Raw genomic sequence first — 26,920 nt, 5'->3', positions numbered from 1 at the left:
CTGTCTAATTTGACAAGTGCCAGTTATTCTCATATATTTGTTATTTTTGGGACCAACATGTGTCTTCTCAACATAGTTGCCTAAGAACATTTATTATTACCTTTTTATGCTTGACATCACACAACCTTCACATTTCTGCACTTCCACCACAAATCCCAATGTATTTCATAATTCTTAAAGGGGCTAAACATTTGGTTGTGTAGCACCCATTGTTTAGTAAGTAGGCAGATCGTGACCCAGCGCTGCCATTTTTGTCGTCATCGCTGGAGCTAGCATCCTTTCTTAACCTTGCACAGCTGAACATGTGTTCAGCAGCAGAACGGACCCCCCACCAGCGCTATTTAAAGGGACCATTACCAACTTTCAGGTAAATTGCTTTTTGATTTCTACTGGCACTGTGTAAGTTTGTGGAAGTATTTGCAGCTTTCTAGAGTTGTTTTAAGTTGGTGAGGTGACAGGAGTGGTTCTGCAAGTGGAGAAGGCCTTGCTTCTGACTTCAAGGGTTCTGGTCAGATCACTTGCTCCCAGTCATGGGTGCTCTAGTTGTCATCCCCCTTGGCCTGCAGCATAACAGGGAGATGGAGCAGAGGCAGCGAAGAAGAGGACATGCTGCCCACGGAGGGAGGAGGAAGATGGTTTTCAGAGAACAATTCTCTTACCTCAGTCTGAGCCAGGAGCAGTGTGTGAGGCATCTGCACTTTACGAAGGAGCTGCTCACAGAATTCTGCCACATCTTGCAACCAGACCTGCAGCCTCAACACAGGGCAAGGACAGCACTGCCAATGGCTATGAAGGTGACCATGGCCCTGACTTTCTTTGTGTCGGGATCCTTCCTGGCTGGAGCAGGTGACATCTGCAACATCTCCCAGTTCGCCGTCCACTGCTGCATAAGAGAAGTGACAGAAGCTCCTTATGCCAGGAGAGGGGACTTCATTGTCTTCTCTGACCAGAGAGAAACAGGCAGAGCAGGCACATGGCTTTGCCAGGATAGCAGGCTTCCCCATGGTGCAGGGCGCCATCGACTGCATGCAAGTGGCTTTGCGGGCGCCGCTTCTAAATGCTGAGATGTACCGCAACCGCAAAGATTTCCACTCATTGAATGTGCAGTTGGTGTGCTCAGCACATCATGATGGTGAATGCCCAGTATCCTGGTAGCAGTCATGATGCTTTTATTCTGCGCCAGTCCGATGTTCCCTCAGTCTTTGAGACACCAAGACAAACCAAAGGGTGGCTACTGGGTGACAAGGGCTATCCGCTGACCACCTGGCTCATCACACCGCTCCAAAACCCAACCACACGTGGCCAGCATGCGCACAATGAGAGCCATGCTGCCACATGAAACATCATAGAGCAGACCACTGAGGTCCTGAAGCAACAGTTCCGCTGCCTGAACTGCTCTGGAGGAGCCCTACAGTACTCACTGGAGCATGTGTCCCGATTCGTGGTGGTCTGCTGTATCCTCCACAACCTGGCCATTATGAGGACACAGCCCTTGCCACCGGGGATAAGGCCACCAGTTCAGGAGCAGAATTAGGAGGAAGAGGACGAAGCAGAAGAGGAGGGGGAGGAAGTGGAAGGAAGGAGGCAACCTAGTAAGTTAGCAGCGCAGGATCACTCACCAAGCACTCGTAAGCTGACAGAGGTTTGGAGAGGCCAATGAAGCATATTTGTTATTTATGTAAATTAGAAACAGAAGTGACCCCAGCACCCCACTCTGTACTTTGTTCCACACTGACATAACTCCTCTAATGAGTGCTCATTGTTTCCTACCTTTCAACCAATTTCTTATCTATTTTTAAGGAATTCCCAAAGCTTTGAGCTTAATGAATAGCCTTTCATGTAGAACTTTGTCAAAAACCTTTTGGAATTTAGGTGCGTCACTTCACATGGCTTCCCACAATCCACTTGGGTGGTCACTTCCTCAAAGAAACCAAGGAGGCTGGTCAGGCAGGATCTTCCTCTTCTGAATCATTCTGATTGCTGTACTAGGCTATTGCAAATAATCCTTGTGTTTACTCCTGATAATCATTTCAATTATTTTACATAGGAATGGTAATAAGACGAATGGCCCTGTTGTTGCCTGTGACTGCTTTGCCACCCTTTTTGTATATGGGCACCATATTGACCTGTTTCCAATCTTCCGCTACCTCCTCAGTGTACAATAATTTGCTTATAATTATTGTCAGTGCTTCATAAATCTCTATCCTGTCTCTTTCCGGACTCTAGGTTAAAAAACTATCTATTCCTGGTGATTTATTTGCTTCGAGCCCGATTAGCCTATGTTTAGCCTCATTTATAACAAAGTAATTGGTTTTATTTGGGTTATCATTGTTTAGAGAGGGCGTGTTGCTCACGTTGTCCCTTGTGAACAACTGGAAGGGGTAATTATTCTGAATATTTACTATTTTGTGCTCTCCTGCAGTCTCAGCCCTGTTTGCATCTTTTAAGATTTTCACCTCTGCCCTGACTGCTCTCTTGCTGCTGTGGGTACTGAATTTTTTGTACTAATATGCTTAGCTCCAGCTGCTTTTTTTGTTTTACCAGGTCTCTCTTTGCCTCTGTGATCACTTTTTTAACATGTTTCTGAAATGTCTTGTTCATCTCAGTGGGCCCCTTTTCCTTTCTCCCAGCAGGATTTGTATATGCAATTTTTCCTCTTTATCTCACTTTTAATTTACTTGCTGATCAGTTTAGGGTCACATTTGTTTAGACTGAGTTTGTTGATTTTGAGAATGCATTTATCCTACATGCTGAGCATTATACCTTTGAAGGTCTTCTATGTTCCTTCTACTGAAGTGTTGTTGAACCCCCCTTCACCATCCATTCTATTATCATTAGCTGAATTTAGCTTTGATTTGTTTGGAAGAAAAGGAGGACTATCAGATGTCAAGCAGGTGGTTCTGTGCCCACTCAACAGTACCCACATCTGCAGATAGAAGTCATGAGTCTCAGATTTGGCAGACGATTAGTACACATGGAGGCTCCAACTCTCATGGTAGGTTGTGACAGCAGGTCCAATGGCAGAGATACATTTGAAGCTCTGACTAACTGTTTTGCTAAATGGTTCTTCAGAAGTACCCCAATTGACATTTACCTTTAATTGCCCTCATCCTTTTAAACTTAACTTACATGATCACCTTAAGAACATAAGAACATAAGAATTAGGAGCAGGAGTAGCCTGCTCCACCATTTAATAAGCTCATGGCTGATCTTTGACCTCAGCTCCACTTTCCCACCCAATCTCTATATCCCTTGATTCCCCTAGAGTCCAAAAATCTATTGATCTCAGCCTTGAATATACTCAATGGGCAGGATTTTCATTGGGCCGTGGAGTCGGGATTGGAGGCCTATGGGGGGTTAAAATCCCAAAATCGGAGGTACCGACCCCATCCCGCACCCAACCCGCCTCCATGCCAGTTTCAAAGGAGGCGGATACCCGCCCCGCACTGGGACCCGCCTACCCGAGGCGGGAAGAGATTAGTGCCAATTAACTGCCTGTTAACAGGTAGTTAACAGGCAGTTTTTAGCCTAATCCCTATTTTTAATGCTGAAGTGTGGGATTCCTGACGGCTCCAAACCACACCAAGTTTGCGAAGCGGGCCGTCGGGTTGAAGGACTTGGAGGGGTCGAGATGTCAGTGTTCAGGTGAGTGATGTGTGCATGTGTGCAAAGGTAAGTGTGTTTGGAGTGTTTAAAGAAGTTTAAATTACCTTTTCAGCCTTCCTTCCTCTAGGTCTCGGGAGTCCCTCATCTCACCGGCACAGAAAGCAGAATGGCTGCGAACTGTCAAAAGTGACAGGCTGCAGCTTTCTATGCAGGAGAGATTTCTAACTGAGTCTGTGGAGAAGGACTCAGGTTAGAAGTAAGATTGTCAGTGTTTGACAGCTTCAAACAGCTGTGAAACGCTGATATTTCATCTGTCAAAACGTCTTGACAGATGAAATTTCAGTCTGTGACGTCACCTGTTGCCGGGTGGCCCTTAATTGGCCTGATGAGCCCGCTGGGCGGGCTCAACAAGGTCAATCAAGGGAAAATCACATGGATTGGCCACATCTTGATGGAGGCGGGACTACAACCCCGAAAGTTGTAGTCCCGCCTCCTACCCGACTCCTGAATGAAAATCCAGCCCAATGACTCAGCATCCTCAGCCCTTTTGGGTAGAGAATTCTAAAGATTCACAACTCTCTAAGTGAAGAAATTCCTCCTCATCTCAGTCTTAAATGGCCGACACCTTATCCTGAGACCATGCCCCCAAGTTGTAGACTCTCCAGCCAGGGGAAACAACCTCTCAGCATCTACCCTATCAATCCCCCTCAGAATCTTATGTTTCAATGAGATCACCGCTCCTTCTTCTAAACTCCAGAGAGTATAGGCCCAGTCTACTCAATCTCTCCTCATAGGACAACCCAGGGATCAATCTAGTGAACCTTTGTGCACTGCCTCTAAGGTATGTATGTCCTTTCTCAGATAAGGAGACCAAAACTGTGCACAGTACTCCAGGCGTGGCCTCACCAAAGCCCTGTACAATTGTAGTAATTGGTGTGCACTCCAAAGAGAAATGTAGCATTTCATATTTCTTTGTGGACATGAATAGAAAGCCCTATGTGCTTGATTTGTAAGCAACAGATAGCTATAGTGAAAGAACACAATATTCGAAGACACTATGAAACAAACCACGGTGAGAAAGAATAGAATTACACAGGAAAGTTACTTGAAGATCGATTTTATGAATTAATCTGATCATCTATTTTGCTTCTATATATACTCCTTACTCTTAATGGTCCAGGAATTCGGGTCGGGGGCTTCCCGCGGGTGCAAGCCCCTGACCTGCACTTACCTTGCGCGCCGGCCGTTGAGCTGTGGGCCCCTGTGGAATTCCGATCCTGGGCCTGCTCCAACTGCCGGCGCACAGTGCTTGCATATCCCAGGGGCGCAGTTAGTTCGATGCATCCCCTGGGATCACGCGGGCCATGGGGAGCCAATCGGAGCAGGGAATGCTTCATTCGTAAGTTTGACAGGAAGAGCTGTCAAAACTTAAAAATACTACGGGCCCCAAAACATCACTAAATCTTCAAATAAATTTTTTTAAAACATCACATTTTTTAAATAAACTATAAATTACATGAAATAGCTATTTTAAACAATAATTTAAATTTTTGAAAAAAATAATTTTATTTTCTAATGGGGCTAAAAATAAACTTACCTTTCTTTAAAGTATTTAAAAGTAATAAACCTGTGGAAAAAATGTTTTAATATTAATTAATTCACCACTTACCTTGTAAAAAGCAGGCCTTACGCCTGCTTTTTAAATGTGTAACTCCTGGAGACTTGCCCTCCCGGGAAAACCTGCAAAAAAAACGTAAGTTCGATACGCACGCGCAGCCTCTCCTGCGCACGCGTTCGACTTCTGAACCTCTTCTTTCAGGGGAATGGAAGTGCCAGTTTCCCGCGCATGCACGAAACCGGCACTTCCATTGGGCCTACGGGTGAGTATCCCGTGCGTACTCGCCCGTGGAGACCCGAAGTTCTGGGCCATAAGTACATAAGTTATTTTAGCCGAACAGCAGGATATGCCAGCATGTTCTTTTATGTCTATTGGAGAGAACTGGATGGTACGATGGGCAGCCAGTACTTTTTCCAGTGCATACCCCAATTTAATAAAGGTTCCATGCTTGCCTGATGGCATTGCTATCCTGCTCACTTCATGCAGAAGGTCAAGTCTCAGTTCATAGGAAGCACAGGCCCACCAATGGAAGCTGAGTTTTACGTTGTGTGTGAGTAGAGTATTGTGAAGGAACCTGAATGGTAATGGTGATATCGTTTAAAATTTAAAAGCAAACAATCAATTCTAATTTTCTGCATGCTGGCAATAGTGGGAATGTCTAGTGGCTAGGCCAGAACTTCTTGTCTACAAATGATTAGATTATTGGCAATGATGGAGGAAGAGGAAATGTAAATCATAATTGCACATCCACTTTACCCTTCCTGTGGGAGAAGATATTGCCTTTGAGGTCAAAGGGGATAAATGATAAACGATGACTATAGAAGACCTGTAGGAAGGGTTTACAGTTATAGTTAATTACCAGGGTCAGTGTGGTGACTGGCAGTAGCTCTGATAAATTAGAGGTAAGCAAGGATATTGATACATGAATATGAGAGAGCATACAGGGAAGGAATGAGAGATAGACAGAATGAAATGAAGTCTGCACATGCAGAACTGAGCAGTGCAAAGCAGTAGAGTCTTAAGTGATTTTAGCAGGAACTACTGAAGACCTGAATAGTAGGAATAGAAAGATAGAGGAAAAGAAATGTAGAATTACAAAGAATCATGAGGGGAGGAGTCATAACCAATAGCACAAATAAAAAAGCCAAAACCAAAAAAGTAAAACAGGTTCAAGGCAGACAGGCATATCACATACAGGCAAAAAGGAAATGAATGAGGAAAAAGGAGGGAACAACACTGGGGGAAAATGTGCAGCCTGGTTAGAAAATGAGCAAAGAAAGTAAGCAAAGAATTGGTGAAATCAAGAATGCCAACAATAGTAAAAACAAATGGGATCACTAGTAACTGTGGATAATGGTTGGGGCATAACAACCTTTAAAAAAGTGAAGCACTAGGAATTTTAGGAGGAACCCAAGGATGTGAGTAAGTTAAGGTCAAAACTAGATACAACAGAGACCTAAAGCATGGACTAACGGAACAGACATATGGTTAGACAGAAACAGAGAGCAAACTGGGAGAAGAAAAAAGAACAGACAGTGGTTATCCAACTCTGACAATGTGTATGAAAGGAATATGGTGAATGAGGAGGGTTGAGTGTTTTATATTTATTTAAATGAAGAGGGGTAAAGGGACTTGAAGGTGGGATGAAGACAGTGGAGCCTAGAAATTATTGTTGATGTAAAACTATTCACATTGGCAAATGTGTGATAATGGCCAGCAATGTACTGAGTGCCTTATTGTTTCTTAACCCTAACAAAATTGCTGCAAAAAGCATTTTTATTTTGTGTTCAATTCATACAGAACAGCAATTAATGTAGTAGATTGGGCAATTAACAAGGAACTGCACACATTGCAGCAGTAACATGTCACTGGTGCAATGCGTGAATCTCCCTTAGATTGGATAGGCATTACTGGTGAGGCTGCGGTGAAAATACTGCATTCTTCATTTAAAGATGAGTTGCTTATAATTTTCGTTCCACATTCCTGATTTTTGTGCACAATGGAGACAGTGTTCAGTGTCCCACTAGCAATGGAGTTGGCAGAGGAGGGCCAGCAGGAATAGAAAAGGGCTGCCCATGATGTCTGGTGGCGCGCGTGGCATGTCATCTGGTTCTGCCACGCCATATTATGCAGAAGGTTTCCCATACCAGCTACAGCTACCTGATTATGATAGTCAATGCTGAGGTTTAGCCAAAGGCAGGATAGCCCCTCTCCATTTTTCTCTCTCTCATAGGTGCTAGACTAGTACTGGGAACATCTGCAATAGGGCTAATTGGTTGTCCTCAGATCAAAGAGGTCACAGATGCATTATTCAGCAGAGCCGGTGACTTCATAACTTTCACCAACAGCAGCAACATTTATGGGCAATACAATTCTACAGAACCACTGGCTTTCTCAGGCACAGAACCAAAGTTGCCATTTGGGCTCTTGTGCACAATGCTGTGCCGTACATAACTCAAAAAGGATTTATTTTAAATCTCAACATGGGCATGGCATACGACCACCAACAAAGAATCATACAAGTCAATGCCTACTTTCCCCAGAAGCTCTCATGATGCCTTCATGCCTTTAAGGCATTCATCTGTGCCACCCTTATTGGGAGCGGAATGAAGAGTGGAAGGTTAGAAGCATAGAGACCACGGCTGCCCTATGCAGCCATGGTGCATGATACCCGTCTGTCAATCAGCAGGTACGGTAGCATAGTGGTTATGTTACTGGACGTGAGTTCAAATCCCACCACGGCAGCTGGGGAATTTAAATTCAGTTAAGTAAATAAATCTGGAATAATTACTAGTATCAGTAATGGAGACCATGAAACTATCGGATTGTCGTAAAAACCCGTCTGGTTCACTAATGTCCTTTAGGGAAGGAAATCTGCCTATATGTAACTCCAGACCCACAGCAATGAGATCGAATCTTAACTGCCCTCTGAAATGGCCTAGCAAGCCACTCTGTCATATCAAAAATAAACTGATACAATGGATTGCAGTGGTTCAAGAAGGCGGCTCACCACCACCTTCTCAAGGGCAATTAAGGATAGGCAATAAATGCTGGCCTTGCCAGTGACGCCCACATCCCGTGAATGAATGAATGAATAAATAAATAAATAACTAGAAGCGTAGTATAGGTACACAGGTGGTGTTGCAGAATATCTTTTAACTTTTGCAAGCCTAACACTCCACCTGTCCCAGTTAGGAAATTGAAAGCAATTTTACATGTCATTTCACCTCAAAATTAAAAATATGGTCTGCTGCCTTCACTTTTTCCTTCTAGCATAATGGTTTGTCCCCCCCCCATTGTGTCTGCTCTACCGCTGTGGTATTAAATTATTGACATGCAGCAATTTCTTGACACTCACGAGGCGGTTGAAGGTGTTTTTGCGAAGCTAACAGTGGAGCGGCACCAATTGCCCAGCATAATACAGTACAAAAAATCTGGTACAAGACTAGAAACAAAGAGACTTGTGGAAAAACATTGAATGAGCAATCAGGATCCATTTAAAATAGATAGATGGAGGAAGGGGAGGAGAGGACAGGGAGGAAACACGATCCCAGACAAGACTGATCAGAAGTTCGAAGCAGTCAACAAGTGGCTATGGATGTATATGAAATATACATGAACTGGAGATCAGGAAAAGCCAGACACTGTGGGCTATAAGGAGGTAAATCTACATTAAGATGTATGTACATGAATGCTAGAAGCATTAGAAATAAGGTGTAACTGGAGGGTGTTATGACAGTAGGGAATTATGATGATGTGGGAATACCAGAAACATGGTTAACACCAGCAGATGGTGAATGAATGTAACTTTCATGGGTATAGAGTAGATAGAAAAGGAGGCGGTTTAGCCCTATAAGTCAGTGATTCTGCAAGGTAAATTGAATTGATCAGGTAGGAGGCAGAAAGCTACACAACAAAGCACTTTTGTTAGACATCTCTATTCAGATTTCCAGGGCCATAATGCTAAACCTGCAGGATAAATGTATACCCAGCATCAGCAAGCTCAGTGACCCTAAATAGACTAACAAATCAAAAGTGAAATAAAATGGAAAGATGACCTCTGCAAATCCTGCAGCAAAAAAAAAGAATAGGTTCACTGGGATGAATGTAGGAACATGCAGAAACATATTAAAAAGGTAATCAAGAGGGGCAGAGAGAGATCTAGATAAAAGCTTAGCTACAGAAGCTAAACATAACATTAAGAAATTATTTCAGTACTTCAACAGTAAGAGGGTAGTCAGAGAAAGATGTGAGGGAGTGAGGCCATAAAAGATAGGCTTGGAACAGAGTATGAGTACGAACAATGCCCCAAGTATCTGAAGTCCTCCCTTCTGCACCATTTCTCCAGCCATACGTTAACCTGTTTTATCCTACTATTCCTATACTCAATAGCACGTGGGTCTGGGAGTAATCCAGAGATTATTACCTCCGAGGTCCTGCTTTTTAATTTCCTCTCGAGTTCCTGAAACTCTGACTGATGGACATCAACCCTTTTCCTTCCTATGTCATTGGTTCCCACATGGACCACAACTTCTGGCTGTTCCCCTTCCCCCCTCAAAATGGGCCAGTAGGTATGCACAGAATGCAAACCTACTGACTCCTGCTAGATAACCCTCTTGTATGCATATCTGACACCCATGATTAAATAAAACATACTGAGTAGTTAGCATGGTTATAAATAAGATCATTTTTAATGGGTGGGAGGAGGCAAGTGTGGCGCATAAACACCTGCATAGACCAGTTGGGCCGAATGGCCGGTTTCTGTGCCATACATTATATGTAAAGAGACATCCAACTCTACTCCGACTCCTCTAAAATAGCACGTGGAGGTCCAAAACATGAATTTTACATGACCTCTGAATCTTTAATTTCTTGTGCTCCCTTTATTTTGCTTGGCAAATAACTTGCAGTTCAATTTTTTTGCCCACCTTATATACTTTCCCAGTCCCACTCTACTCTGAGTTTAAATACCTGTGAAACGTTATGGGAAAACCATTACTAATTCAATACACAGCAGAATGTTCCAATCATGTGCAAGGCATTTATTATTTCTATTCGTGTGTGTGAATGTTGGCATCTTGAGTTGGCACAGTGATACCCCTTGGTACTTGCTTCAGATTTATGACACCTAATCTACTCCTAAATTATTCCCTTGTGGAATGATTAAATGTGTTGGCTGGCTACAGGGTTTCACTGACAGATTTAAAACAGAAAAAGCTGGAAATACTCAGCAGATCAGGCAGCATCTGTGGAGAGAGAAACAGAGCTAACGTTTAAGGACGATGACGTTTCTGCAGATTATTAGATTCTGATGTGAATAAACCTTCTTGGAATCTGTATTGCATAGACCCTGCATGGTGGTTAACTGGTGGTGTATGATTTCACAGAATCATAGAATAGTACAGCACAGAAGGAGGCCATTCGGCCCATCGAGTCTGCACCGGCTCTTTCGAAGATCAATCCAGTTAGTCCCACTCCCCTGTTCTTTCCCCATATCCTTGCAATTCTTTCTCCTTCAAGTATTTATCCAATTCCCTTTTGAAGGCTACTATTGAATCTGTATCCACCACCCTATCAGGCAATGAATTCCAAATCCTAACCAGTTGTTGCGTAAAAAAGTTTGTCCTCGTGTCGCCTCCGGTTCTTTTGCTAATCATCTTAAATCTGTACCCTCTCGTTATCAACCCTTCAGCCATTGGAAACAGTTTCTCTTTATTTACTTTATCTAAATCCTTCATGATTTTAAACACATCTATCAAATCTCCTCTTAGCCTTCCCTGCTCCAATGAGAACAACACCAGCTTCTCTAGTCTATCCACGTAGATGTAATCGCTCATCCCTGGAACCATTCTAGTAAATCTCTTCTGTACCCTCTCCAAACCCTTCACATCTTTCCTAAAGTGTGGTGTCCAGAATTGGACACAATACCCCAGCTGGGGTCGAACTAGTGTTTTATATAGGTTTAGCATAACTTCCTGGCTTTTATACACTATGGGCAGGATTTTCATTGGGCCATGGAGGCGGGATTGGAGGCATGTGGGGGTTAAAATCCCGAAATCGGGGAGCACAAACCCATCCCGCCTCCATGCCAGTTTCAAAGGAGGCGGGTACCCGACCCGCACTGGGACCCGCATTCCTGAGGCGGGAAAGGGATTAGTGCCAATTAACTGCCTGTTAACAGGTAGTTAACAGGCAGTTTTTAGCCTAATCCCTATTTTCATTCTTGAAGTGTGGGATTCCCGATGGCTCCAAACCACACCAAGTTAGTGAGGCCGGCCGGCGGGCTGAAGGGCTTGGAGGGGGTCGAGATGTCCAGTGTTCAGGTGAGTGATGGATGCATGAGTGCAGAGGTAAGTGTGTTTGGTTTGTTTAAAGTGTTTAAAGAAGTTTTACTTACCTTTACAGCCTTCCTTCCTTCAGGTCTCGGGAGTCCCTCATCTCACCGGCACAGAAAGCAGAATGGCCACGAGCTATCAAAAATTGCAGCATTCAGCTTTCTGTTCCGGAGAGATCTCTAAATCATCCTGAGAGGAAGGAATTAACTTGGAGTACAGATTGTCAGTGTTAAACAGCTGTCGAATGCTGATATTTCATCTGTCAAAAGGTCTTGACAGATGAAATATCAATCTGTGATGTCACCTGTTGCCGGGTGGCCCTTAATTGGCCTGTTGAGCCCGCTGGGCGGGCTCAACGAGGTCAATCAAGTCAAAATCGTGTGGGTCGGCCACAACTCGATGGAGGCGGGACTACAACCCCGAAAGTTGTAGTCCAGCCTCCTACCCACCTCCTCAATGAAAATCCAGCCCTATGCCTCTATTTATAAAACCCAGGATCCCACATGCTTTATTAACTTCTTTGTTAACCTGTCCTGCCACCTTCAAAGATTTGGACACCAGCAGCCCCAGGTGTCTCTCTTCTGCATCCCTTTAAAATTTTGTGTGTATGGTCTCTCCTCATTCTTCCTATCAAAATATATCACATCAACCACACTGCCCTCATCCACCCTCTCTGTTACCTCATCAAAAAACTCAGCCATCTCCTTCCATACCTAGTGCACCACGCACTTCTTGGGAAAAGGCATTACTCCCATAAATTGTGTGCCTGCCCTCCCTGACTCCTTGCAGTAAGGTCTGGAGTTTCTGGCTTGTCAAACAGGCTTTCCTTGCTCTAAATCCTACAGCAGTTTTGCTGAGTAACATCTGGCCTAATCTTACCAGTGTTCTATCAGTCGTTCTATCAGGTGATGATTGCACACTGTTCAGCGCCATTCGAGTCTCGTCAGATACTGACGCAGTCCGTGTCCATATGCAGCAAGACCTGGACAACATTCAGACTTGGGCTGACAAGTGGCAAGTAACATTCACACCACACAAGTGCCAGGCAATGACCATCTCCAACAAGCGAGACTCTAACCATCTCCCCTTGACATTGAATGACATTACCATCGCTGAATCCCCCACTATCAACATCCTGGGGGTTACCATTGATCAGAAACTGAACTGGACCAGCCATATAAATACTGTGGCTACAAGAGCAGGCCAGAGGCTGGGAATTCTGCGGCGAGTGTCTCACCTCCTGACTCCCCAAAGCCTTACTTATTAAATATATTCAAAAAGGAGTTAGATATATTTCTTAAGGCTAAAGGGATATGGGGAGAAAGCAGAGACCGGGTACTGAATTTGGATGATCAGCCATGATCTCATTATATGAGGTGATCTCATTCAAACATACAAAATTCTTACAGGACTTGACAGGGTAGATGCAGGGAGGATCTGGCTGGGGAGTCTAGAACCAGGGGTCACAGTCTCCGAATAAGGGGTTGGCCATTTAGGACTGAGATGAGAATTATCTTCACTGAGGGTGGTGATTCTTTGGAATTCTCTACCCCAAAGGGCTGCGGAGGCTCAGTCGTTGAGTATATTCAAGACAGAAATCGATAGATTTTTGAACTTTAAGGGAATCAAGGGATATGGGGATAGTGCAAGAAAGTGGAGATGAGGTAGATGATCAGCCATGATCTTATTGAATGGCGGAGCAGGCTCGAAGGGCCAAATGGCCTACTCCTGCTCCTGTTTATGTTCTTTTATTAATGTTCTTTCCACCATCTACAAGGCACAAGTCAGGAGTGTGATGGAATACTCTCCACTTGCCTGAATGAGTGCAGCTCCAACAACACTCAAGAAGCTCGACACCATTCAGGATAAAGCAGCCCGCTTGATTGGCACTCCATCCACCTTCAACATTCACTCCCTCCACCACCGGCGCACTGTGGCTGCAGTGTGTACCATCTACAAGATGCACTGCAGCAACTCGCCAAAGCTCCTTCAACAGCACCTTCCAAACCTGCGACCTCTACCACTTAGAAGGACAAGGGCAGTAGACGCATGGGAACATCACCACCTACAAGTTCCCCTCCAAGCCACACAACATCCTGACTTGGACCTGTATCGCCATTCCTTCACTGTCGCTGGGCCAAAATCCTGGAACTCCCTTCCTAACAGCATTGTGGGTGCTTCCTGTAAGGACCCCGCTTCCTGTAAGGACTCTATTCCATTCTCCCAGTTTCTCCGTCTCTGTCGTATCTGCTCCGACGATGCCACCTTCCACACCAGTGCTTCAGACATGTCTTCCTTTTTCCGCAACCGAGGATTCCCCTCTACCGTGATTGACACTGCCCTCGACCGTGTCAGTTCTATCTCCCGCACTTCTGCCGTCACCCCTGCCCCTCCCTCCCGGAACCACGATAGGGTTCCCCTTGTCCTCACCTTTCACCCCACCAGCCTCCACATTCAACGGATCATCCTCCGGCATTTCCGCTACCTCCAAAGTGATCCCACCACCAAACGTATCTTCCCCTCCCCTCCCCTTTCAGCATTCTGCAGGGACCGCTCCCTCCGAGACACCCTAGTCCACTCCTCTATCACCCCAAACAGCCCTTCCCCTTCGCCTGGCACCTTCCCGTGCAAGCGGAGGAGATGTAACACCTGCCCCTATACCTCCCCCCTTCCCACTGTCCAGGGCCCCAAACACCCCTTCCATGAAACAGCGATTTACTTGTACTTCTCGCAAACTAGTATACTGTATTCGCTGCTCACGATGCGGTCTCCTCTACATTGGGGAGACCAAACGCAGATTGGGTGACCGCTTTGCGGAACACCTCCGTTCAGTCCGTAAGGGTGACCCCGAGCTTCTGGTCACCTGTCATTTTAATTCAACGCTCCATTCCCACTCGGACCTCACCGTCCTTGGCCTCTTGTATTGTTCCACGGAAGCTCAACGTAAACTCGAGGAACAGCACCTCATCTTCCGATTAGGCACTCTGCAGCCTTCCGGACTCAATATCGAGTTCAACAATTTCAGATCATAACCTCGGCCCCTATTTCATTTTTTCTTGTAATTTTTCCACTCCTTTCCCCACCCCCCTCTTTCCTTTTGTTTCGCTCTCACACCTGGCAGCTATCCCTTGCCCTGCCAGTACACTTTACACCCAATCTCAGCCTATTACCATCTCGTCTAACTTCTAACACCTTTCATTGTCTCTTTTTTACTTCTTTTGTTTCTTTTATTCTTTTGTCCGATCGCAGCCCTGCCTCCGATCCATCTTTTCTTTCCAGTTTTGAAAAAGGGTTCGACCCGAAACGTCAACTCAAATTTCTGTCCACGGATGTTGCCTGACCTGCTGAGTTTTTCCAGCATTTTCTGTTGTTATTTCGGATTTCCAACATCCGCAGTATTTTGCTATCGTAGCATTGTGGGTGTACCTACACCATATGGACTGCAGCGGTTCAAGAAGACGGCTCACCACCATCTTCTCAAGGGCAATTAGGGATGGGCACTAAATGCAGCCCTAGCCAGCCAGCGACGCCCACATCCCATCAATGAATTTAAAAAAGTGTTTAACTATTTCTTAATTGCAGTTCACAGCTGATTGTGAGGATTAATGCTTCTCCCTTTTCTGGCCCCCCACAATAGGAGGTTTAACCCCTACTGAATACAGCAAAATCATGAGTTTGGCTGGATTACTCCCCAAAACTTTTAGTAACTCTTGGTGAAACTCTATACAAAACAAGAACAGCGATTTCTAGGCTTAGATTACTTTATGAATCATTTATGGAGAGAAGTTGATGGTATTTGCAATTTAGAAGTGATTAAATTATTAACCTATTCAATATGGACAGGTTTTATACATCAATAATTTATTTGTATATTGAAAGTAGATGGTGGAACATGTGACACAGTTTATTTGCTAATTGGTTATAGGATGTTGGAGTATGTAACTAGCTCATGGATTAATTGATTTATTACGTTCATTATTCAGGGAAAGCGATAGTGTGCATGATATCAGTTAATTTGTCAACAGTTGCATGTTTGATGTGATTAGTCAATTTATTTATATCAAACACAAGACACGGATTTGTAAAAGGCAGATCGTGTTTGACTGATCTAATTGAATTTTTTGATGAAGTAACAGAGGATTGATGAAGGGAACGCAATGGATGTTTTCTACATGGATTTTTGGAAGGCCTTTGACAAAGTACCACATAGAAGGCTGGTTAACAAAATTGAGGCTCATGGAATAGGTGGGTCAGTGGCAGCTTGGATAAGGAATTGGCTTAAGGACATAAAACAGCGAGTTGTGGTAAGTGGCTGTTTTTCAGACTGGAGGATGGTAGACCAAGGGTCAGTGCTGGGGCCACTGCTTTTTTTTTTATATGACCTGGATATTGGAATACAGAGTAGAATTTCTAAATTTGCCGATGACACCAAACTTGGGAGTGTGGCAAACAGTGATGATGATACCAATCGACTGCAACAGGACATAGAAAGGCTAGCAGAAGGGCAGACAAGTGGCAGATGGAATTTAATACAGAGAAGTGTGAAGTGATGCATTTTGGCAGAAGGACTAGGGAGAGGCAATATATACTTAATGGCACAGTTTTAAAGAGTGTGCAGGGACAGAGGGTCCTGGGAGTTAATGTGCATAGGTCCCTGAAGGAGGCAGAACATATTGGCCCAGAAATTCGGGTCTCAACGGGTGAGTACGCACGGGGTACTCACCCGTAGGCCCAATGGAAGTGCCGGTTTCCTGCATGCACTGTGCATGCGCGGGAAACCGGCACTTCCGTTCCCCTGAACGAAGGGGTTCAGAATTCAAACGCGTGCGCAGGAGAGGCTGCGCGTGCGCATCGAACTTAGGTTTTATTTACAGGTTTTCCCGGGAGGGTAAGTCTGCAGAATTTACACATATAAAAAGCAGGCGTAAGGCCTGCATTTTACAAGGTAAGTGGTGAATTAATTAAAATTAAAGCATTTTTTCCACAGGTTTATTATTTTTAAATACTTTAAAGCAAGGTAAGTTTATTTTTAGCCCCGTTAGAAAATAAAATTGTTTTTTCAAAAATTTAAATTATTGTTTAAAATAGTTATTTCATGTAATTTATAGTTTATTTAAAAAATGTGAGTTTAAAAAAAAATTATTTGAAGATTTAGTGATGTTTTGGGGCCGTAGTATTTATAAGTTTTGACAGCTCTTCCTGTCAATCTTATGAATGGAGCCTTCCCTGCCCCGATTGGCTCCCCATGGCCCACGTGATCCCAGGGGCCGCATCGAACTAACTGCGCCCCTGGGATATGCAAGCACTGCGCGCCGGCAGCTGGAGCAGGCCCCGGATCGGAATTTCACGGGGGCCCACAGCACAACGGCCGGCGCGCAAGGTAAGTGCAGGCCGGGGGCTTACACCAGTGGGAAGCCCCCAACCCAAATTTCTGGGCCATCGAGAGAGTGGTTAACAAAGCATATGGGATCTTGGGCTTCATAAATAGAGGTATTGGGGGTGATTTTCATTCAGAAGTCGGGAAGGAGGCGGGACTACAACTTTCGTGGTTGTAGTCCTGCCCCCATCAAGATGCAGCCAATCCACGTGATTTTAACTTGATTGACCTTGTTGAGCCCGCCCAGCAGGCTCAGCAGGCCAATTAAGGGCCACCCGGCAATAGGTGACGTCACCGACTGAAATTTCATCTGTCAAGACGTTTGAAGCTGTCAAACATTGACAGTCTTACTTCTAACCTGAGTCCTTCTACACAGACTCAGTTAGAAATCTCACCAGCACAGAAAGCTGCAGGCTGTCACTTTTGACAGCTCGCAGCCATTCTGCTTTCTGTGCCAGTTAGATGATGGACTCCCGAAACCTAGAGGAAGGAAGGCTGTAAAGGTAAGTACAGGTAATTTAAACTTCTTTACACACTTTAGACACACCAAACACACTTACCTTTGCACTTATGCACCCATCACTCACCTGAACACCGACATCTCGACCCCTCCAAGTCCTTCAACCCGACGGCCCGACTCCTCTAACTTGGCGTGGTTTGGAGCCATCAGGAATCCCACACTTCAACATTCAAAATAGGGATTAGGCTAAAAACTGCCTGTTAACTACCTGTTAACAGGCAGTTAATTGGCACTAATCCCTTTCCCGCCTCAGGGATGCGGGTCCCAGTGCAGGTCGGGTACCCGCCTCCTTTGAAACTTACATGGAGGCGGGTTGGGGGAAGGATGGTGTCGGGACCCCCGAATTCGGGACTTTAACCCCCCGCATGCCTCCAATCCCGACTCCACGGGTCAATGAAAATCGACCCCATTGAGTACAAAAGTAGAGAAGTTATGCTGAACCTTTATAAAGTACTGGTTAGGCCACAACTGGAGTATTGTGTCCAGTTCTGGACACCACACTTTAGGAAGGATGTGAAGCGCTTGAGAGGGTGCAGAGGAGATTTACCAGAATGGCTCCAGGAATGGGGGATTTGTTTTCATTAGAGCAAAGGAGGTTGAGGGGTGATTTGATAGAGATGTACAAGGTTCTTATGGGTTTGGATAGGCTAGACGGGGAAAGGCTGTTCCCACTAGATGATGGTACAAGGACTAGGGGACACAGATTTAAAGTTTTGGGCAAGAGATATAGGAGGGAGGTGAGGAAAAACTTTTTTAAGCAGCGAGTGGTGATGACCTGGAATTCGCTGCCGATGGAAGTGGTGGAAGTGGAGACACTCGGGGGAAAAATTGAGTTGCGCCCCCCTTGCGCTACTTTTAGCGCCCCAAAATTCATCGGTAGTGCCCCAAGAGGGAAGCGGGGTTTTCGCACTGCGGCAATGCAGGCCTTCCTCCCCTACTTAAAGGGGAGGGGCCTTGCGCAACGCGACCCGGGGCCCAGCTGGGCCACCAGGGATCGGAGTGCCGGCAAAAGAACCCAGCATTCAAGAGAAGTGCCGGGCTCACGAAGCGCAGCCGGCACTCTGCAGCAGGGCTTCAGAGGAGGCCGGGGAAGGCAGAAGGGGCAGGTGCTGGTAGGCGGTCAGCAACACAAATGGCCGCCCGGCACCTTCCCTTTAATTAGCGTCGCCCCGACTGCAGGTAGGCCCCCCCGACCCCGTCGGACATAGCGTCCGGTGGTAAATCAGGGGGCGCTATCGAAGGTTGCGGCCGGGGCGCGAGCATGGGGTGGTTCGCACGGTGATGACGTCATCGCCAGCAGCACAGAGCCGCGGGGTGCGAATGGTTACTGCTGCCACTAACCTCCCGCTGAATTTTGCGGGAGGTGTTGACGGCTTTGCGCCCCGCTAACGGGAGGTGCAAAGCAACTGAACTTTTAGGCCTCAATGTTTTCAAGGGGAGACTGGATAGGCACTTGTGGGAAATAAACTTGCAGGGCTACGGGGATAGAGTGGGGGAATGGGACTGACTGGATTGCTCTACAGAGAGCCGGCACAGAATCGATAGACCGAATGGCCTCCTTCTGTGCTGTTATGACTCTATGACTATGTATTACACAGCATCATACCAGATATGGTTGAGCTAAATTACTTATCAAGGGAAAGTGCTAGATAAGCACCAGGTATGGTATAGAACCAAGAAAGCATCAGGTCAGTGAGTACCAGGTGGGTCATCAGGCTAGTGGAGTTAAGGAAGTGCCCAACAAAGGTATGGTAAGGTGCTAGGCAAGCATAAGGTCTGATTTCAGGGCAGTAGTTACTGGGGTTTGGCTGATCTTAAGTAAGGTAGACAAGGCCAATTCCAAAAAGGGTCCATCAAGGTCCCATGGTAAAAAGAATGATGCCATGTGGGGTGGAATGCTTCGAGGTTTTTTTTGTCTTAAAATACACCCGTGAAGCGCCTTGGGACGTTTTACTACTTTAAAGTTGCTATATAAATACAAGTTGTTGTTGTTGTTGAGATAACATAGCAGGAAGATTAATATCAAATGGGGGCACCCGGGCACTGTAGCAGGCCTGCAAGTGATGAGTAGGTGGCACAGAGTTGCAAGGTATGCTGGCAGACTGATAAACATTGAATAGGGATTGACAAGTCCTTCAGATAAGGTGCCAGTGTCAAGAAGGCAGGGCAGGAACTAACCACATCCTAACTAAGATTGCAATCTAGCAAGGGCTCAAACAGAATGCTGTACCTCACTTAGTGGGCTGAATTTTGCCGGCGCTCTGAGGGCACGTTTGAAGGCGGGTCCGCTGTCAAAATCAGAAAGACTGACAGCAGGGCGGTATCCCGCTCTGAACCCGCCTCCTTGTGAGTTTCCCTAGTGCTGGCTCTGCCTGCGGTTTGCAGACACGGCACTAAGCGGCGGATCATTCAATTCTGCTTGATAGGAGGGTGTTTAAAGTAATTACCTTACTTTTAAAGTAATTAAATCCCCATTTTCCTGCTCCAAAGCATTTTGCCAAGTTTTCCACGAGGTTCCCGTGGCTCGGGGATCATGCCAGGTAAGTGTGTTGGGTTCTGAACAACTCTCCATTCCTTTCAATAGGTGACAGCTGCAAAAGTGGTTTAAAACCTACCATTTTACAGCTGGTCACTTTCCAATCTCAGAAGCTTCAGCCTTTAGTATTTAGAACCCACTTTTAAGCTTTATGCACTTTTGAAGTGTTTGGAGTAATCTCTCTATCCACTGTCACCTCCTTGGAACAACCTATCTCAACGTTGACAGATTACTTCTGTCATCTCAACCTCACCTGCCATCTATTCCATCAGCATCGGTGCCCTTGAAAAAATCTCACCTTGGTCCTCAGAATCCCAAAACAATCAGCCCCAACACCAGCATCACTGGGCACATCAGCAGCACCAACATCCACACCAACCTTCTCCGCAATCAACTGATGCTGCACTGGACACAGGGCTTCATCACTCATGCACATTGTTGCCCGGGACGCCAGCGATGGCCTCACCATGTCCCGATTAGCTTCACTTAACACTGTACACCCTGGCTGCTACATGATGCATCAGATTGGCACCACCCCACACCAGCACCATAAAGCATCCCTACAATGTCCAAGCCATTCTTTTCACACTCATCACCATTGGGGGTGAAGGGGACGTTGTGTCTCACCATTCACTGGAACTCACTAAGACACTTTCAAAGGTGAGTGCAAATCTGTCCAAGAAGACAAAGTGGTGACAATAAGGATTTCAATGTTTGACAACACATTAACAGAAAGTTTACACGACCATTGCCTAAAACACCCAAGTGGCTACCCTTGTGTGTTGTTAGTTGGTATGATTGGACTAGGATGAAGGTGAGTGTGAGGGGTGGCTAGTGAGATGGGGAAGTGATAATACAGATAGAGAGGGATAGGTGGAGGTGCAAGGTAAGGATGTGCAGGAGTAGGGTAGGGAAGGCAGAGTGATGGGGATGTGATGAGTGGCACAGGAGGATGAGGTTGAGTGTGGCTTTGCAGCAACATTTTGTGATCCACTGAGATCATTGAAAGGTTTGCACCACTGCAGCCAGGTCCTCCTGACGACATCCCTGCTTGTGTCCTCCTGTGCAATGTGCAACCAGGCTGCGTTGGTCTCCTGTGGAGGTCTCTTCCGCCCATGGGAAGGGAAGAGGACCTCTCTGAGTGCTGTGACTCCCTCAATAAGTATATGGAGGGAGTCATGGGAGAGCCTGGGTGCAGCCCTGCACCTCTGTGCAGTGCTTGTCAGTGTTTGTAGCACCTCAATGCTGTAGAACACTGACGGCACAACTGTCAAAATCAATTTGGACATCGCCCCTTTAAGGAAACTGGCTGATGACGCATCATCAAATGACGTCATCAGACCTGCTTCCTTTTAATTGGCTGGGAACCTCTCAGGGCGTGTTAAACACGCCCTATCAGGGGAAAATCACTCGGAGGAGGCAGGATGAAGATGGGTGCGGAGTTTGCGGCCATTGTCTGGTCCGGCTGCACCGAACTTGCCACGGCTGGTGAAATTGCGCCCAGTATGTGTATGTGAAATTCTTAACCAGCTAGATCACTTCACCCAAAATACCCTGAGGAAGAGTAGTGTTTTTCTGAGCTTTCTACACATAGTTTAAGTACTAAAGATAAGAAGGAAAAAGAAGTTGTGATTGCCACTGCGAACATGAACTATAATTTAATGCCCCAATTAAATGGAATATTTTAAATGCTCCTGACTCAATAAACGTTAAATCAATTGTGTAATAGAAAAAATAAAATTGGATTTTTACTTGTCAAATTGTTTTCTGTCACATTTATATCTTTAAAATTATTCTGTTTCTAAATGTTTTTTTTTAAAGTGCAATAGGTTACTTATTCTGATATTAACATCATTTATTTTTACTCACTCACAAAATTTCCTGGATTCCTGTATTGATTATAGCCAGTTTCAGAAAGTAGATCATCTGTTTCTTCCATTCTGTTCCAGAGACAAGCTGATACTCGATGGCTGACTAGAGCATCTGCTGCCACCAATTGGTGGTGAACCTGTACTAACTCTGGGGGTGCAGACTGACGCTACAGATTACTACATTTGTTTGGTTATCTAGTTTTGACAAGAAAAATCTCTGACATAATTCACATGTTCCCTTTCATATGAAAGTATGTAAATATTTTCTATCTGTTCTTCCCCCTCCCCCTGTCATTGCTTTGGACCAGGTTAGTCATTAGAATTTCACAATTTCTGCTGGATTATGGGCCAGTTTTCACTGACAAGCGATCAACAAGAGGTTGCATTTACAATGGGGTAAAACTGGTAAAGCCGGTTTTTGCCTCACCCTGAAATGAAATGTTGCGCTATTGGAAAACACGCTCCTTGACATCTCAACTGAGTTTATAAAATTCAGCATGGAAAATGACAGATTGAAGTATTAGATAGTCCTGGAACTCTGTTTCCTCTGGGCTGTGAAACAGGCATCCTTTCCTCTCTAATACTATTCTGTTCCAAAATATGACTATTTCTGTTAACCTTTTGCAAACTGACCTTATCTTTATTTCAGATTGCAGTCCAATTTAATAATCTTTCATCCTAATTTGTTGCAGTGTCATATCTGGGTGTACTAAAGCCTGAATTTTAAGGCTGCAGTAAGCAAGTTAAAAAGGCAGGACTTTTTAACCCTTATCAGTGCAATTGTGTTTATAAAACAATTTCATCTATGCTAAGAAGAATGCTAAGAATCTGTGACATTTTTACAAGACCCTATGAGGTGAAACTACTGTAATGGACTAAATTTTCCTTGTGCAACAATGCTTGAGCAGTGATGCGGCAACTGTACTGTTACCACAAGACTGTTTACCCTGCTCCCCATTAGACCACCAGGGATCGCATAGATACAACAGCACCAACAGGCCAATCTATAACCTTCCCCCAAATTAAATTAAAAATAAAAGGCACCTACCTCCATTGCTTCTATTCCAGGCACAGAGGGTAGCTGGTCTTCAGATAATAATCAAATTCCAATCGTCTTGGATCCCCTTGCCATTGGACCTAGACCTTGCTCTGTCAAACCCATGTGGTAGCTGGTGTGCAACGGCCACCCCATGATAAAACAATTCATGCACAGGCATCTTCCACCCTTTAAAAAATGAAGTTCAGGACCTGCAACGTCAGGACCCTCATGGACAACACCAACAGCGACAGGCCGGAACGCCGTACTGCTATCGTTGCCCGGGAGCTCAGATGTTTCGCCATAGACATCGCCTCCCTAAGCGAGACCCAGCGGGTAGGGGAAGGCCAGCTCAAGGAGCAAGGCAAGGCGATGGTTACACCTTCTTCTGGAAAGGCAAACCTGAAGAAGAACGCCGCCTCCATGAGGTAGGCTGCGCCATAAAAAATGACCTAGTTGGGTGTCTCAGAGACTCCCCTTGCAGAATAAATAAATGTAAGAAGTCACACAACACGAGGTTATAGTCCAACCGTTTTATTTGAAATCACAAGCTTTCGGAGCGCTGCTCCTTCGTCAGGTGACTTCACCTGATGAAGGAGCAGCGCTCCGAAAGCTTGTGATTTCAAATAAAACTGTTGGACTATAACCTGGTGTTGTGTGACTTCCTACATTTGTCCACCCCAGTCCAACACCGGCATCTCCACACCAAGAATAAATAAATGCCTCATGATTCTTCGGCTCACCCAGCCGGGAACCAGTGCGCTACGGTCATCAGTGCGTACGCCCCAACACTGGAAGCCACAGACGAGACCAAAGAGGAATTCCACTCCAGCCTCGAACAATCCCTGTCCCGAGTCCCAATGGGCGGCAGAGTTGGAAAGGACACAGACCTCTGGGGAGGTGTGATCGGCAGAGAGGGGGTAAGGAAAGCCAACTCCAATGGTACCCTCCTCCTGACGAAATGCTTAGAACATGGCCTTGTCATAACCAACACCTTGTTCCGTCAGAGAGACAAGTACAAGGCTTGATGGCAACACCCACGCTCCAAGCACTGGCATCTGCTGGACTATGTCATCGTCCGAGCGAGGCACCGCAAGGACGTCTGCATCACCCACGCCATGACAGGAGCTGACGACTGCTGGACAGACCACCGTCTAATCCGTTCTGTCATCTCCATCAAAGTTGCCTTAACACAGCGGCGGCAACAGAAACAATGCCACAGGAAAATTAACACTGGAGCACTCAATGACCCCACTAAGAAAGCCCTATTCAGCCTGCGCCTCACAACCAACCTGATGACTCCCAGTGATGCAGAGACACAGAGTGTCCACAGCGCCTGGTCTGCACTCAAGGCCTCCATAAGCAGCACCTGTGAAGAGACGCTCGTTCACTTGACCAGGAAACACCAAGACTGGTTCGACAAGAACGACCAGGAGATCCAGGAGCTAATAAGCCACAAGCGCAAGGCATTCCTGATCTGGAAACAGCAACAGAACTCGAGAGCAAGACAGTAGCTCTACAAATGCCTGAAGGCCAAGGTCCAACAAAAAACTCACGACCTAAAGAACAGATGGTGGGTGGAGAAAGCGCAGGAAATCCAGCAACTAGCCGACAACCATGACACGCGTGGATTCTTCAGCGCAGTCATGACCACCTACGGCCCAAGCACCAAAGGTCCTACCCCACTGCGGGCCAAGAACGGAGGGATACACATCAAGGACAGAGAGGCAGTCAGTTCCTGCTGGAAGGAGCACTTCGAAGATCTCCTTAACCAAGACTGTCTTCATCGCGAATGTCCTCAACTCCATCCCGCAGCATGCTACCCGCCACCACCTCAGCACAACCCCAGCCTGGCATGAGGTTGAAAAGGCCATCCGACAACTGAATAACATCAAGGCCTCAGGAGCAGATGGAATCCTCTACGAGGCACTAAAGCATAGCGGAGAAGCACTATTGGCGCGAATACATGAACTAATTTCTCTTATTTGGAAGGATGAGAGCATGCCAGGGGATCTCAGAGATGCCGTAATCGTGACCATCTTCAAGAAAGGTGACAAGTCTGATTGCGGTAATTACAGAAGAGTTTCCCTGCTGTCTGCCACAGGGAAAGTCATCGCAAGAATCCTCCTCAATCACCTTCTCCCAGTGGCTGAAGAGCTCCTCCCAGAGTCGCAATGCGGATTCCACCCACTAAGGGGCACAATGGACATGATCTTCACCACACGTCAACTACAAGAGAAATGCAGGGAACAGCACCAACCGCTGTACATGGCCTTCTTTGACCTCACAAAGGCCTTCGACACTGTCAACCGTGAGGGATTATGGAGTGTCCTCCTCAAATTCGGCTGCCCTCAAAAGTTTGTCACCATCCTCCACCTGCTTCATGATGACATGCAAGCCGTGATCCTGACCAATGGATCCACCGTAGACCCAATTCACCGGGGTCAAGCAAGGCTGTGTCATCGCACCAATGCTCTTCTCGATCTTCCTTGCTGCAATGCTCCATCTCACCCACAGTAAGCTCCCCGCTGGAGTGGGGCTAATCTACAGAATAAATGGGAAACTGTTCAACCTCCGTTGCCTCCAGTCCAGATCCAAGGTCGTCCCATCCTCTGTCATCGAATTACAGTATGCAGACAATGCTTGCATCTGCACACACTTGGAGGTCGAACTCCAAACCATCGTCATCACCGAAGCATACGAGAGCATGGGCCTTACACTAAACATCCGTAAGACAAAGGTCCTCTACCAACCTGCCCCCGCCACACAGTACTGCTGCCCAATTATCAAAATCCACAACGAGGCCTTGGACAACGTGGACCACTTTCCATACTTTGGGAGCCTACTGTCAATAAGGGCAGATGTCGATGACGAAGTCCAACACCGCCTTCAGTGTGCCAGTACAGCCTTCGGTCACGTGAGGAAGAGAGTGTTTGAAGACCAGGACCTCAAACCCGGCACCAAGCTCATGGTCTAGAGAGCAGTAGTGATACCCGCCCTCCTGTATGCTTCAGAGACATGGACCATGTACAGCAGGCACCCCAAAGCACTGGAGAGGTACCACCAATGCTGCCTTCGCAAGATCCTGCAAATCCATTGGCAGGATAGGTGCACCAACGTCAGTGTTCTCGCTCAGGCCAACATCCCTAGCATCGAAGCTTTGGCCATGCTCGATCAGCTCCGATGGACTGGCCACATCGTCCGCATGCCCGATACGAGACTCCCAAAACAAACGCACTACTTGGAACTACGACACGGCAAGAGAGCCCCAGGTGGGCAAAGGAATTGCTTCAAGGGCACCCTCAAAGCCTCCTTGAAAAAATGCAACATCCCCACCGACACCTGGGAATCCCTGGCCCAAGACCGCTCAAAGTGGAGGAGAAGCATCTGGGAAGGCGCCGAACACCTTGAATCTCTTCGCCAGGAGCAAGCGGAAGCCAAGCGCAAACAGCGGAAGGAGTGCACGCCTACCCAAGCACCCCACCTACCTGCCCCTTCAACCACCGTCTGCCCCACCTGTGACAGAGACTGTAGGTCCTGCATTGGACTCATCACCTGAGAACTAATTTTTAGTGTGGAAGTAAGTCATCCTCGGTTCCGAGGGATTGCCTAAGAGAGAATAGATGCTCAGTGGACAATTACCATTCTTGTTATTTAAATCCCCCTGTGTGCTAATTTTAGTGCATTGGTTAACATGTTCACATTAACTTTCTGTCTGCACTAGTTAATTAATTAATTAAACTACTTTAAATGGGTAAATGATTAAAATATCAGAAACAGGAAGCTAATCCAAATATGTAAACCACTGTGCTAAAAATAGCGCATAGAGGGAGATAAAGCCACCTGAGTAAATCTACAGTGTGATACCTACTGAGGTGCAGTACATACAGAGAGGCCCATTTTACTGCATTGTGTATGAGCAGCATCATTGTTCCCCCTTAAAACAATACATATAGTGCTGGATCCTAAATATCCAATATAGGCTAAATGTGAATATTTGACAGTAACTTCAAAATGGACC

At 46.0% G+C, this 26,920-nt stretch overlaps 1 protein-coding gene across 3 annotated transcripts in view; it reads right to left on the bottom strand.

The window, feature by feature from the left end:
- Positions 1 to 26,920, bottom strand: part of LOC147122966 (synaptopodin-2-like) — a 155,134-nt gene that overhangs the window by 4,047 nt on the left and 124,167 nt on the right. The window lies entirely within an intron of this gene.

This window comes from Somniosus microcephalus, chromosome 2 (genome assembly GCF_052327205.1).
Source record: "Somniosus microcephalus isolate GS21.2 chromosome 2, FLI_Smic_1.0, whole genome shotgun sequence".
NCBI classification, from domain to species: Eukaryota; Metazoa; Chordata; class Chondrichthyes; order Squaliformes; family Somniosidae; genus Somniosus; species Somniosus microcephalus.
This window is presented reverse-complemented; position numbering and strand designations above follow the sequence as displayed.